This window comes from Enhydra lutris, unplaced genomic scaffold (genome assembly GCF_002288905.1).
Source record: "Enhydra lutris kenyoni isolate GAN:26980312 unplaced genomic scaffold, ASM228890v2 scaffoldscaffold93, whole genome shotgun sequence".
NCBI lineage: Eukaryota > Metazoa > Chordata > Mammalia > Carnivora > Mustelidae > Enhydra > Enhydra lutris.
Genome location: NW_019154177.1, coordinates 1,118,125 through 1,129,470, shown reverse-complemented (window position 1 = coordinate 1,129,470; position 11,346 = coordinate 1,118,125). Strand labels below are relative to the sequence as shown.

The 11,346-nt window shown below is 48.4% G+C and overlaps 1 non-coding gene across 1 annotated transcript; it reads right to left on the bottom strand.

The window, feature by feature from the left end:
* Window positions 1-7,817: 7,817 nt before the first annotated feature.
* Window positions 7,818-7,889, bottom strand: TRNAA-UGC. The gene has a single exon. It is a non-coding gene; the product is annotated as a tRNA-Ala (tRNA).
* Between the last annotated feature and the right edge of the window lie 3,457 nt (window positions 7,890-11,346).

The window sequence follows — 11,346 nt, the reverse complement described above, 5'->3', positions numbered from 1 at the left end:
TGATGGACGTATTTCTTTTTCTCCTTCCTTTTTTTTTTTTTTTTTTTTTTGAGAGAGAGAGAGAGAGAGGTGAGGAGGAGAGGGGCCAAGGGACAGGGAGAGAGAGACTCTTTTTTTTTTTTTTAATTTATTTGACAGATAGAGATCACAAGTAGGCAGAGAGAGAGAGAGAGGAGGAAGCAGGCTCCCCTCGAGCAGAGAGCCCGATGTGGGGCTGGATCCCAGGACCCTGGGATCATGACCTGAGCCGAAGGCAGAGGCTCTAACCCACTGAGCCACCCAGGCACCCTGAGAGAGAGATTCTTAAGCACACTCCACACCCAGTGCTGAGCCAAATGTGGGGTCCATGCCTGTCTCAATCTCATGACCCCGAGATCATGATCTGAACTGAAAACAACAGTCCGGCCCTTAACCAAATGAGCCACCCAGGTAGGTGCCGCTCTGATGGAGGTATTAACCAAGGCATTCAGATATGAAGAAACAGAGGGTTAAGTATTGGATAGTAAGTGATAAAGCTATCTCTATATATCTTGGTAGGATTATACGTCTGGAAATTGCCCTTCAAAGTGGAAAAGCTACTAGAGCACCTACTTGTAAAACCAACACAGACTCATACATAATAGTCTATATCTAAACTTTGGAGGCTTTTGGACAGCATCTCATTATTTTGAAAGTTGACCAATGAAGGAAACGAATCAAGTATTTATCCTATATGAGTAATATGGAATTTTTATAAAAGATTTTATTGATTTATTTGACAGGGAGAGATGGGGGGTGGACAGAGGGAGAAGGAGAAGCAGATCCCTCCTGAGCAGGAAGCTGGACGGGGTGCTTGATCCCAGAACTCTGGGATCACAACCCGAGCTGAAGGCTGACACCTAACTGACTGGGCCACCCAGGCGCCCCTGGGATGTTTTTTAAGATAAACATGCTCTTGATAAGGGAAAGATTTTCTCCATAGAAGAATCACAGCTGATAAATGCAGGAGGAATGATTAAAATTAGAATCAACATTTTACAACAGATCTAATGCATCCAGGTCACAATCATCAATGGCTGCTACAGCCCTGAGGAGAAATCGGACAGAACCCTAGAATGGACGGAATGGCTGACATCCCCTAAAACCAACAATTGATTCCATGGCACTAAAAGTGAAAGGACTACACATTCTGTGTGTCTGGGCACAGTGAAACAGAACATTCCCAACCCCACCAACAAAATACTTGAGTTAAGAAATTAATGGTTTATCCACTCAAACCGTTGGAGCCATCTGTTTACAGTAAGTATTGGGAGTACAAGAATCTGTTTATGGGGCACGTGGATGGCTCGGTGGGTTAAAGCCTCTGCCTTCGGCTCCGGTCATGGTCCCGGGGTCCTGGGATCGAGCCCTGCATTGGGCTCTGCTCAGCGGGGAGCCTGCTTCCCTCTCTCTCTCTGCCTGCCTCTCTGCCTACTTGTGATCTCTCTCTGTCAAATAAATAAATAAAATCTTTAATAAATAAATAAATAAAGTCTGAATCTGGGTGGCTCAGTGGGTTAAGCCTCTGCCTTCGGCTCAGGTCATGATCCCAGGGTCCTGGGATCCAGCCCCACATCGGGCTCTCTGCTCAGCAGGGAGCCTGCTTCCTCCCCTCTCTCTCTCTATCTCTCTCCCTCTCTCTGTGATCTCTGTCTGTCAAATAAATAAATTTTTTTAAAAAATGTGTGAAACAGAGTAGCCTCACTGGCTCAGTTGGTGGAGAATGGGACTTGTGGTCTTGGGATTGTGAGTTCAAGCCCTCACACTGGGCATAGAGATTATTTAAAAAAAAAAATCGTAAAAATAAAATAAAATGTCCAAAACAGAAGGTTAAAAATGTTTACATTCAATATTTATCTTACTGTCTTTATATTACATATTTAAATATATTTTTAATTTAATTTTCATTTTTCTCCAAGAAATGGGTAGAAGACATAAACAGACATTTCTGCAAAGAAGACATCCAAATGGCCAACAGACACATGAAAAAGTGCTCCACATCACTCGGCATCAGGGAAATACAAAGCAAAAGCACGATGAGATCCCACCTCATACCAGTAAGAATGGCTAAAATTAACAAGTCAGGAAACGAGAGGTGTTGGCCGGGATATGAAGAAAGGGGAACCCTCCTATACTACTGGTGGGAATGTAAGCTGGTGCGGCCACTCTGGAAACAGTACAAAGTTTCCTTAAGAAGTTGAAAATAGAGCTACCCTACAAGCCAGTAATTGCACTACTGGATATTTACCCCAAAGATAGAAACGTAGTGAAAAGAAGGGGCACCTGCACCCCATTGTTCATAGCAGCAATGTCCACAATAGCCAAATGTGGAAGGAGCGATGATGTCCCTTGACAGAGGAATAGATAAAGAAGATGTGGTCCATATATACAATGCAATATTCCTCAGCCATCAGAAAGGGTGAATACCTACTGTCTGTACTGACATGGATGGAACTAGATGATATTATGCTGAGTGAAATAAGTCAATCAGAGAAGGACAATTATCATACAGTTTCACTCATATGTGGAATATAAGAAATATCATAGAGGACTATAAGGGAAGAGAGGGAAAAATGAAACAAGATGAAACCAGAGAGGGGGAAAAACTGTAAGACTCTTAATCATAGGAAAGAAACTGAGGGTTGCTAGAGGGGAGAGTGTAGGGGATGGGGCGACAGGGTGATGGGCATTAAGGAGAGCATGTGATGGGTGAACGCTGGCTGTTGTATAAGACTGATGAATCACAGACCTGTAACAAATAATACACTATATGTTAATTAAAATTTTTTTAAAAAGTAAAAAAATGAAATGTCCAAAACAGAAAGTTTAAAATGTTTACATTTAATATTTGTTATTTATATTATATATTTAAATGTATTTTAAATTTAACTTTCATTTTTCTCAAAGAATGGCTTCTGTTTCTTGAAAATCATTGCAGTGGATAGTTTTTTAATTAGGCATAATGGACAAATAAAATTTTAATATATTTAAAATGGGGGAACCTGGGTGGCTCCGTCAGTTGAGGAGCCCACTCTTGATTTTGACTCAGCTCATGACCTCAGGGTCGTGAGTTCAGGTTCCAGGCTCTGTAGGGAATCTGCTTGAGAGTCTCTCCTTCTCCCTCTGCCCTTCCCCCACTCTCTCTCAAAGAAGTAAATAAACCATAAAAAAAATAAAACGTACAACATGGTGATATATGTATAACGTAAATCGAAAGTACAATGAGCTATCACGTCACACCTGTTAGGATGGCTATTATTTAAAAAAAAAAAAAAGATAACAAGTGTTGGTGAGGGTGTAGAGAGATTAGAACCCTCGTGTACTGTTCGCGAGAATGTAAAATGGTGCAGCAGCTACACAAACCAGTATGGATGCTTCTCAGAAAAAGTAAAAATAAAACTCCAAAATGATCCAGCAATCCCACTTCTGGCTGTATATATATCCAAAAGAACTGAAAACAGGATTTTGAAAAGACATCTGATGGTCAAGATACGGAAACAACCAAAGCATCCATCGACTGATGAACGGATAAAGAAACTCTGGCATATACCCAAAAACATTATCCAGCCTTTTAAAATGTTGCCAGTTGTGACAACAGGGATGGACCCGGAAGACACTGTGCTAAATGAAATAAGCCAGCCAGAAGGACAATCACTGCATAATCCCACTCTGGCCAACAGTCAGACTCATGGAAGCAGAGAATGTGATGGGGATCGCCAGCAACCGCAATGGGGAGGAAACAGAGAGCTGGGCTGGCTGAGGATAAAGCTTCAGTTATGTGGGACGAACATGACAGAAATCTGCCTCCAGTTAGCAAGAAGGTATTGCGCACTTCCGAGTTTAAGGGGGTACGTCTCTCTCTGTCACACACACACACAGACATACACTCAAAAAGCAAAAGGACACAAGGAAACTTCGGGAGGTAGTGCGTATGTTGTAACCTTGTTTGTGGTGACGGTATAATGGTGACAGTATTTGCTCATGTCCAAACTCATCAAACCATACCCACTGGGTATGTGTAGTTCTTTGTATATCAAGTACACCTCAGTACGGGGTCCAATCTGAGTGATGCCAAGCATTCACAGGCTTATTATTGTTTGCAGCTGTTCTCTGAATATTCTAGAAATTATCTTGTTTTTAATGAAATCTTAATTATCGAAGTAACTTCTCCTCATCTGTGTGGTGTAGTTTGATGGTCGGAGGGATGAAGGACAGACATTCCAGTTCCAGACTGAACACCCGAGACCAGGAGCCTTGAAGGCAGGACATCAATGTCTCAGCTCGGACATTGAATGTTGAAGGCAGAAGACCAGTGTCCCGGCTCCCACAGACAGGCAGAGAGGAGGTGAGCCCAACCTTCTGGCTTTTTGTTCTATTCTGGCCTTCAACAGATTGGATGACACCCACGCCTATCAGGGAGGGCTCTCTGCTTTACTCAGTCTCCCAAGTCAAACAGTAGTCTCCTCTGGAAACAGCCGCAGACATACCCAAAGATAATGTTTAATCAGACACGTGGACACCGAGGGCCAGTGAAGCTGTCAGAAAGGTTAATCATCACATCACAGTCATTGATGTGTTAATTTTCCTAAGATATCCTTTGTTTCTAAGGTACCCCAAATCTTCAACAATCCTTAGTTTCCTTATAACTAAAGAATACAATTACAATAAATATTCCGTTCTGATGTATTATAATTTATCTATCACTTCTTTTAACCTCCTGAACTGTGCTTGTTGAGTCTTGTGTGCGGACACAATATGATCATGAAATGATGGTGGTGACGTACGTGATGACGGCGGCAGCTAATTTACTGTGTACTTAACAGGGAAGAAAGAGGTTTTGGACTGTTGTTATTAAAACTGGGTCATGTTCGCTATTATTCTGAAAAATAAATAAATAAATAAATAAATAAATACCAGCCATTAAAACATACAATGACTCCTGTGCCTACTGGAAGAGCAACCAGAGGGGAGCAAACATGATGCAACTAATTGTACTTTTTTTTTTTTTTTTAAGATTTTATTTATTTATTTAACGGGGAGAGACAGTAAGAGAAGGAACACAAGTAGAGGGAGTGGGAGAGGGAGAAGCAGGCTTCCCGCTGAGCAGGGAGCCCTAGGCGGGGCTGGATCCGAGGCCCCTGGGATCGTGACCTGAGCCAAAGGCAGACGCTTAACGACTGAGCCCCCCAGGCACCCACTATCTGTAGTTCTATTTCAGAGTTGCCAAGGGCACAAAGCCAAAACCCTTGTTTTGTTTACAGAATTCAGGTGATGGGGCGCCTGGGTGGCTCAGTGGGTTAAAGCCTCTGCCTTCAGCTTGGGTCATGATCCTGGGGTCCCGGGATCGAGCCCCCACATCGGGCTCTCTGCTTGGCGGGGAGCCTGCTTCCTGCTCTCTCTCTCTCTGCCTCTCTGCCTACTTGTGATCTCTGTCTGTCAAATGAATAAATAAAATCTTAAAAAAAAAAAAAAGAATTCAGGTCATGCCTTGACCTTTGAAGGTACCAATGGAAAAAGGAACACTGGGGGTCCTGTCCAATTTGGGTCCTCCAAGATGATGCCTTCACTCCAAGACTAACCACATCCCCCTGATAGGTATTACTGAATCTTCTGATGTTGACCAAAAATGCCACTAAAATGGCATCTTTCTATAGCTTCTTAGAGATAAACTCTGCCAGGAAGTGGGAAGGAAAACACACAGAGGAGCACCTAGACGTTTTGCTGGGCCTTCCCCTTGGTGGGGGAGACAGAAAGTAGAGACAACAAGGATAGAACCAGGAACCCATCCATGCACATTTTAAACTCTCCAACCTATTATATCCTCTCAACTATGTCTGTTCTCTCTCCAATCTTTGGTCAAAGAAAAAAAAGTTTTAACTTGATTTGCATAGCTCCTTGTTCAAGGCTGTGTCTTATTCAGTAAGCAGGTGAAAATGTGGCTTACAACAGGTCGTATGCATGACAGCCAAAAAAATGTAGCATATTGGTAAAAGACCAGCGTAAAAAGAAAACAGTTTTTGTAAAGATTTTATTTGTTTGACCAAATGAGAGAGACAGACAGACAGACAGGGCGCACAAGCAGGGGGGGTGGGGGAGGGGAAGCAAGCTCCCCACTGCACAAGGAGCCGGATGCCCCCATCGGGCCCTTGATCCCAGGACCCTGGGACCATGACCCAAGCTTATTAAGGCAGATGCTCAACCGCCTGAGCCACCCAGGGGCCTCAAAAAGAAAACGTATGTTAAAGTAAGTTGCTCAGACATTTCCTGATATAAAGTTCAAAGTCTAACTGTTAAAAGAGGATGATCCAAATAGGCAGGAAAAGAGGGTGGGCTCATCTTCACTGGTAAGGCAGAGAATTCTTTTTTTTTTTTTTTAAGATTTTATTTATCTATTTGAGAGAGAGTGAGCATGAGTGGGGTAAGTAGGGTTGGGTAGAGGGAGAGGGAGAAGGGCCTTGATCCCACAACACTGAGGTCATGTCCTGAGCTGAAGGCAAATGTCTAACCAACAGAGCCACCCCAGCGTCTAGTACTGCAGAGAATTCTCTTTCTGCTCAGGAGTCATCACCTTCAGTCACCTGATGTCTGTCTCTATGTAAACCCCATTCAGGGACTTATTTTAGAGGAAGGTTTTATAAACATTTTGTTCATCTGTGATGAGACTTAATGATATTGTAAAGTATCTTTTTATGATTCTATTTTTTAATTTTTTATTTAAATTTAGTTAATTAACAGGATGTATTATGAGCTTCAGAGATAGAGGTCAATGATTCATCAGTCCCATATAACACCCCCTGCTCACTACATCATGTGCCCTCCTTAACTTGCATCACCCAATTACCCCCGCCCGCCAGCAGCCCTCGGTTTGTTTCCTATGATTAAGAGTCTCTTGCAGTTTGTCTCTCTCTCTGGTTTCATTTTGTTTTATTTTTCCCTATCTTCCCCATGATCCTGTTTTGTTTCTTAAATTCCATATGAGTGAGATCATATGATAATTGTCTTTCTCTGATTGACTGATTTCACTCAGCATAATACCCTGGAGTTCCATCCATGTGGTTGCAAATGGCAAGAGTTCATTTTGACGGCTGAGTAGTATTCCATGCTCTAAAGTATTTACATGATTGTGATATATTAGCTTTATAATTTCAATTAAGTGGAGAAATTTGGCAATATTTAAACTTCCCAATAATGTACTACACCTAACTTTATATGTCCCCAATGGCTTATTTCTTTAAGTACTGTAGGGGCCCAGGGCAGTCTGTCCCACAATGGCATAGTAATTATTTTGAACGGAAGCTACTCCGGAAACAGCAGGTGCAAGGACATCACACCCTCCTCTGTCCCCCCTGAAAGCAGAAAACAAATCTCCCCTACTCAAGGGACCCTCCTTGTGGTAAGAAGTAAAACACATCCTTATCACCAGAGATAGGAAATTTAAAATTGAGACAGCTGTAGAAATAAACCTTGTTACTTTATTACTAGATCTACCTCAGCCCAAATTCCACTTAAAATCTCTTATTAAAGTTCCCAAGCATCTGTCTTCTTCATCCTGTCAAGTCCTCACAAATTTATTTTCTTTGTCCAAAATTGGTCTCAGTTTCATTATTAGTCCTCTGTGCACAGGTAATAAAATTCCCTTAGTTAGCCCTGTTAATCTGTCTCAAGTCAATTTAATTCTGAGCCCAGTAAGACCTTTGGCTGGCGGAAAATTCCTCTCTGTCAGTAACTTTAATAATTGAAGAAGGGCCTGCTAAGGGTTAAATAAGAAGTACACCAGGCCTGGTCTGGGCTTGTGAAAGTGGAGATGCCGGGGATCGAACCCGGGACCTCATACATGCAAAGCATGCGCTCTACCACTGAGCTACATCCCCACGAGAAAATCGCTCCTTTTCCTCCTCAATTGTCGACCAGTGGTTCTGCCTTACTGGTGAGGCCTGCGACTGGGCTTCGGCGGGTTTCTTCAATCCGCACTCACAGGAAGACGATCAGTCAGCCGACTGAACAAATGCATACGAATAATACCTCCCCCTTCAACGTCGTTTAGCGCAGTTTATATTTGCAGATTTATGCTACTGGATCGCATTTGCTACATTCTCGACTGGGCCGATTTTAGAGCGCGGAGGCTGCGCCTGCGTCCCGCCTCGCCCCAGCCCACGCCAGCAGCGCAGAGCCGGCCGCCGCAGCCGCTCAGGAAAGAGCCGGGAGGGTACGCAGCCGGTGCACTCCGCTCGGCTCCGCTAAGACTGCGCAGGGAATCTTGCAACGAGGGCTTTGGGGGCAGCGGGGCTGAGAAACACATTAACAGCTTCAACGCGTGCCTCGCTCTGCCTCAGTTTCTCGCCCTCCCACGGCTGGAGTCCGTGGCCTCGCCGGCTTTCCCTCCCCGCGGAGGCCGCTCCTCCGGCTGGGACAAGCCAGGCTCTGCTGCCCGGCCGGCGCCGCCCCGCGCCCCGGAAGCCCTGCGCGCCCGCAGAAATGCCCAGCGCAGCGACAGCACCCTGCGCGTCCCGAAGACTCCCCGGGCCCTGCCGTGTCGGGAGAGGGTCCGGACCGTAGACTCCCAACAGGACAACAAAAGGCCAACGCTAAGGGGAGACACTTGGGACCGAGTCAGGGAGACACAAAACTAAATATAATGTCTACGAATAGGCAACAAAGCCACTGGTTTCATCCTCCCGACGACTGGCGAAGGTGGACGTTTCACCGAAAGCCCCCCTGTGAGCACGCCGGGATCAAGGGGCGCAAACCCCTCCTCACCTCACTCGCTGCCCGGTGAGGTCGGTGCAAGCGCACAGCGGCCCCGCGCTCTCGCGACAGCAGTCCCCGCGGGGCTCCAGGTCCCTGCCGGGGGCACGGGCCCACTCACCTCCTGCCGCCTCCCCCGCCGCGCGAAACCGTCCCGCCGGAGGGGATCCCCGCGGGCCTGACCCGACGCACCAGCCCCAGGCGATGGCCGAAAGACGCGCTGGTCACGTAGTGACCTCGGTGACCCCGAGGACATCGGTCTCCGTCTACCGCGAAGGCCTGTGTGTTGCGGAGTGAACGTGCCGCGTCCCGCGTTGGCCCAGTGGGCAGTCGCCCCAGGGCAGCAAGCTAGCAAGCAGACGGGCAGACTCGCGTGGGGTGTGCGCTCCTGAGCCCGCGGGGTGCGCTCCGCGGGGAGGGTGGGCCCCGGCCAGGCCACGGCTGCCACTTCGCCCTCATCCCAGTTCCCTCCTCTCTCTCCGGTCAGGGCAGAGCACACATCACAGACACCAGGGAGTGAAGGAACGCCCGAGTTGGGAGACTCCGGTCCCCGCGTGGTCGCTTTTCTCCGGCGATGGGAAGGGCACCTGCGGACACGGGATGTGCCTTGGGAGTGCAGTCCTTCGTCTGTGGAGCCACCGCCTCCCTCCCTGGTTCTCCCCCTCCTCAGTCCCCGTCCCCGCCTGGTCCTTTCAGCAAGTCGCCGGCCAGTCTGCACGGAGGTCTCCAGGGGTCGCGGGGTCGCGGGCTCGAGGTCTCTGGGCTCACGTGTGGGGCAGCGGCTGGGCTTGGGAAGTGTTGCGAGCACTCGCCCAACGAGCGAGGTTTGGGCTGGCGTTTGAGCGCGGGACCGCCACCCGGCCGGGAGGATCCCTCTGGAGCCCCGAGGCTGAGGCCGCCTCTGGGGCCGTGCGTCTGCGGAGGTGCCAAACGTTCTCCCCGCGCCTTTGTCCGTGGGGCCCTTCTGGTCCCGAGCCAACTGCTGCTCGTGGCCCCTCCCCTTGCACCTGCCAGTGGGAGTCCTCACCTGGTTCGTTCTGGGGCACAGGCTTGTCTCTGAGACGCCGCCTGCACAGCTAGGGATGCCTCGTGGGGACGGTGACGACGCGTCCTTTCCTACTCAGATCGCTGCATTCGTTCCCGATCTAAAATCTCCTGACGGTGGTGCGAGCGGCCGAGGCGGCGAGCGTCGTCGCCGCTGTCGTCCCTGTCTGGGGTTCCTGTCTGTGTCTTCAGAGGAAACTCGCTTGCCGGGGAGCCCGGAGCTGAGGAGCGGTTCGCACGTTCCTGAGGCTTCTGAGACCCCGGGAGGCCCCCGGCACCGCTCCCCTTACGCAGTTGCGTCGGTGACATTTTAAGCGTCGCGATGGCCAGGTGCTGGAGCAGGAGCCGGGGACACCGGCCGCCCCGTGTAGGCGGGCGGCGGGCGCGCGAAGGGCCCGCAACCTCCCGCGCAGGGCTGCGGAGCGGGGAGCGAGCGGGGCCGTACGCGCTCGGAAGCTCGTCTCCACAGCGTGACGAGCGCCGCGGGGCAGTTCTCAGGGGTGGGGCGGGCGCTGCGGCGGCCCGGCGTAAGGAACAAGCCTCTGCGGCGATCCCGAACCTGCCGAGTTACCAACTTCTTAAGAGAATCCGCCAGCGGGGTCTGAGCCCCGCGGGGTCCAGGAGCCGCCGGACGCTCGGCCCACGGACACACCGTCCAACTAGTCTTTGCTGCCCTGGATCCCGTTCGTGATGGGACTCGGGGTTGCAACTGTTCCCCACGAACGAGGAATTTTTTGTGATTTTGTTTCCAGACCTCCGTAGACCTGTGCCCCTGTGCGAGCTGCCGCTAGGGCCGGATAGTTGCGGAGTGAAGTCCTAGCCCGGCGGTCCCTCCTCCCTCCCCACCTCGCCCCCCCAGCACGCGGGGTCCTCGGCGCGTCCAGCTGTGTCCAGCTGCAGGATCGGAAGCTGCAGATGTGCTTTATTTCGGGGATTTGCTCTTCTTAATCTGTTTTTACTCATCTTTATCTTCCTCTTCGAATGGCTCCTGGATAGAACATCTAATGTTCAAGGACGTTTGGATATCGAGAGCTGTATCTGCTGCTGTTCCTGCGTTCGTGTACGATTAAGTTTTTAAAACTAACATTTTAAATATCCATATCCTATTCTCACAGTATACTTAAAAAATTAAACTCAAAAATTAGATTTCCCTCACGCACTTAAATATTTAGAAAAATTCAGACGTAATCTGTTAAATGATTTTATCTTTAAACACTGGAAACACCTTAGTCCGGTACTATCGTTAGAAAATGATGTAGTCTTGTGCTGGCTACACCAGCCTTTCCTGAGTCTTACTTCTGCAGCACCGCCGGTCCTATGGGAACACAGATGGCTGGACCCCACGTCCCAGTTCCCGACTCACCACCACAGCCGGGCCTGAGAATCTGTATTTTTAGCAGGATCCCAGGTGATGCTGATGCTGGGTGGACCAAAGACCACACTTGGAGAACCAATACCTGAGGCTAAAACCTGTTTCTAAACTGTAAAAACCTGGATTTATATCTGAACCTTCAGCATTTTTCTTACACTTTTTATTCC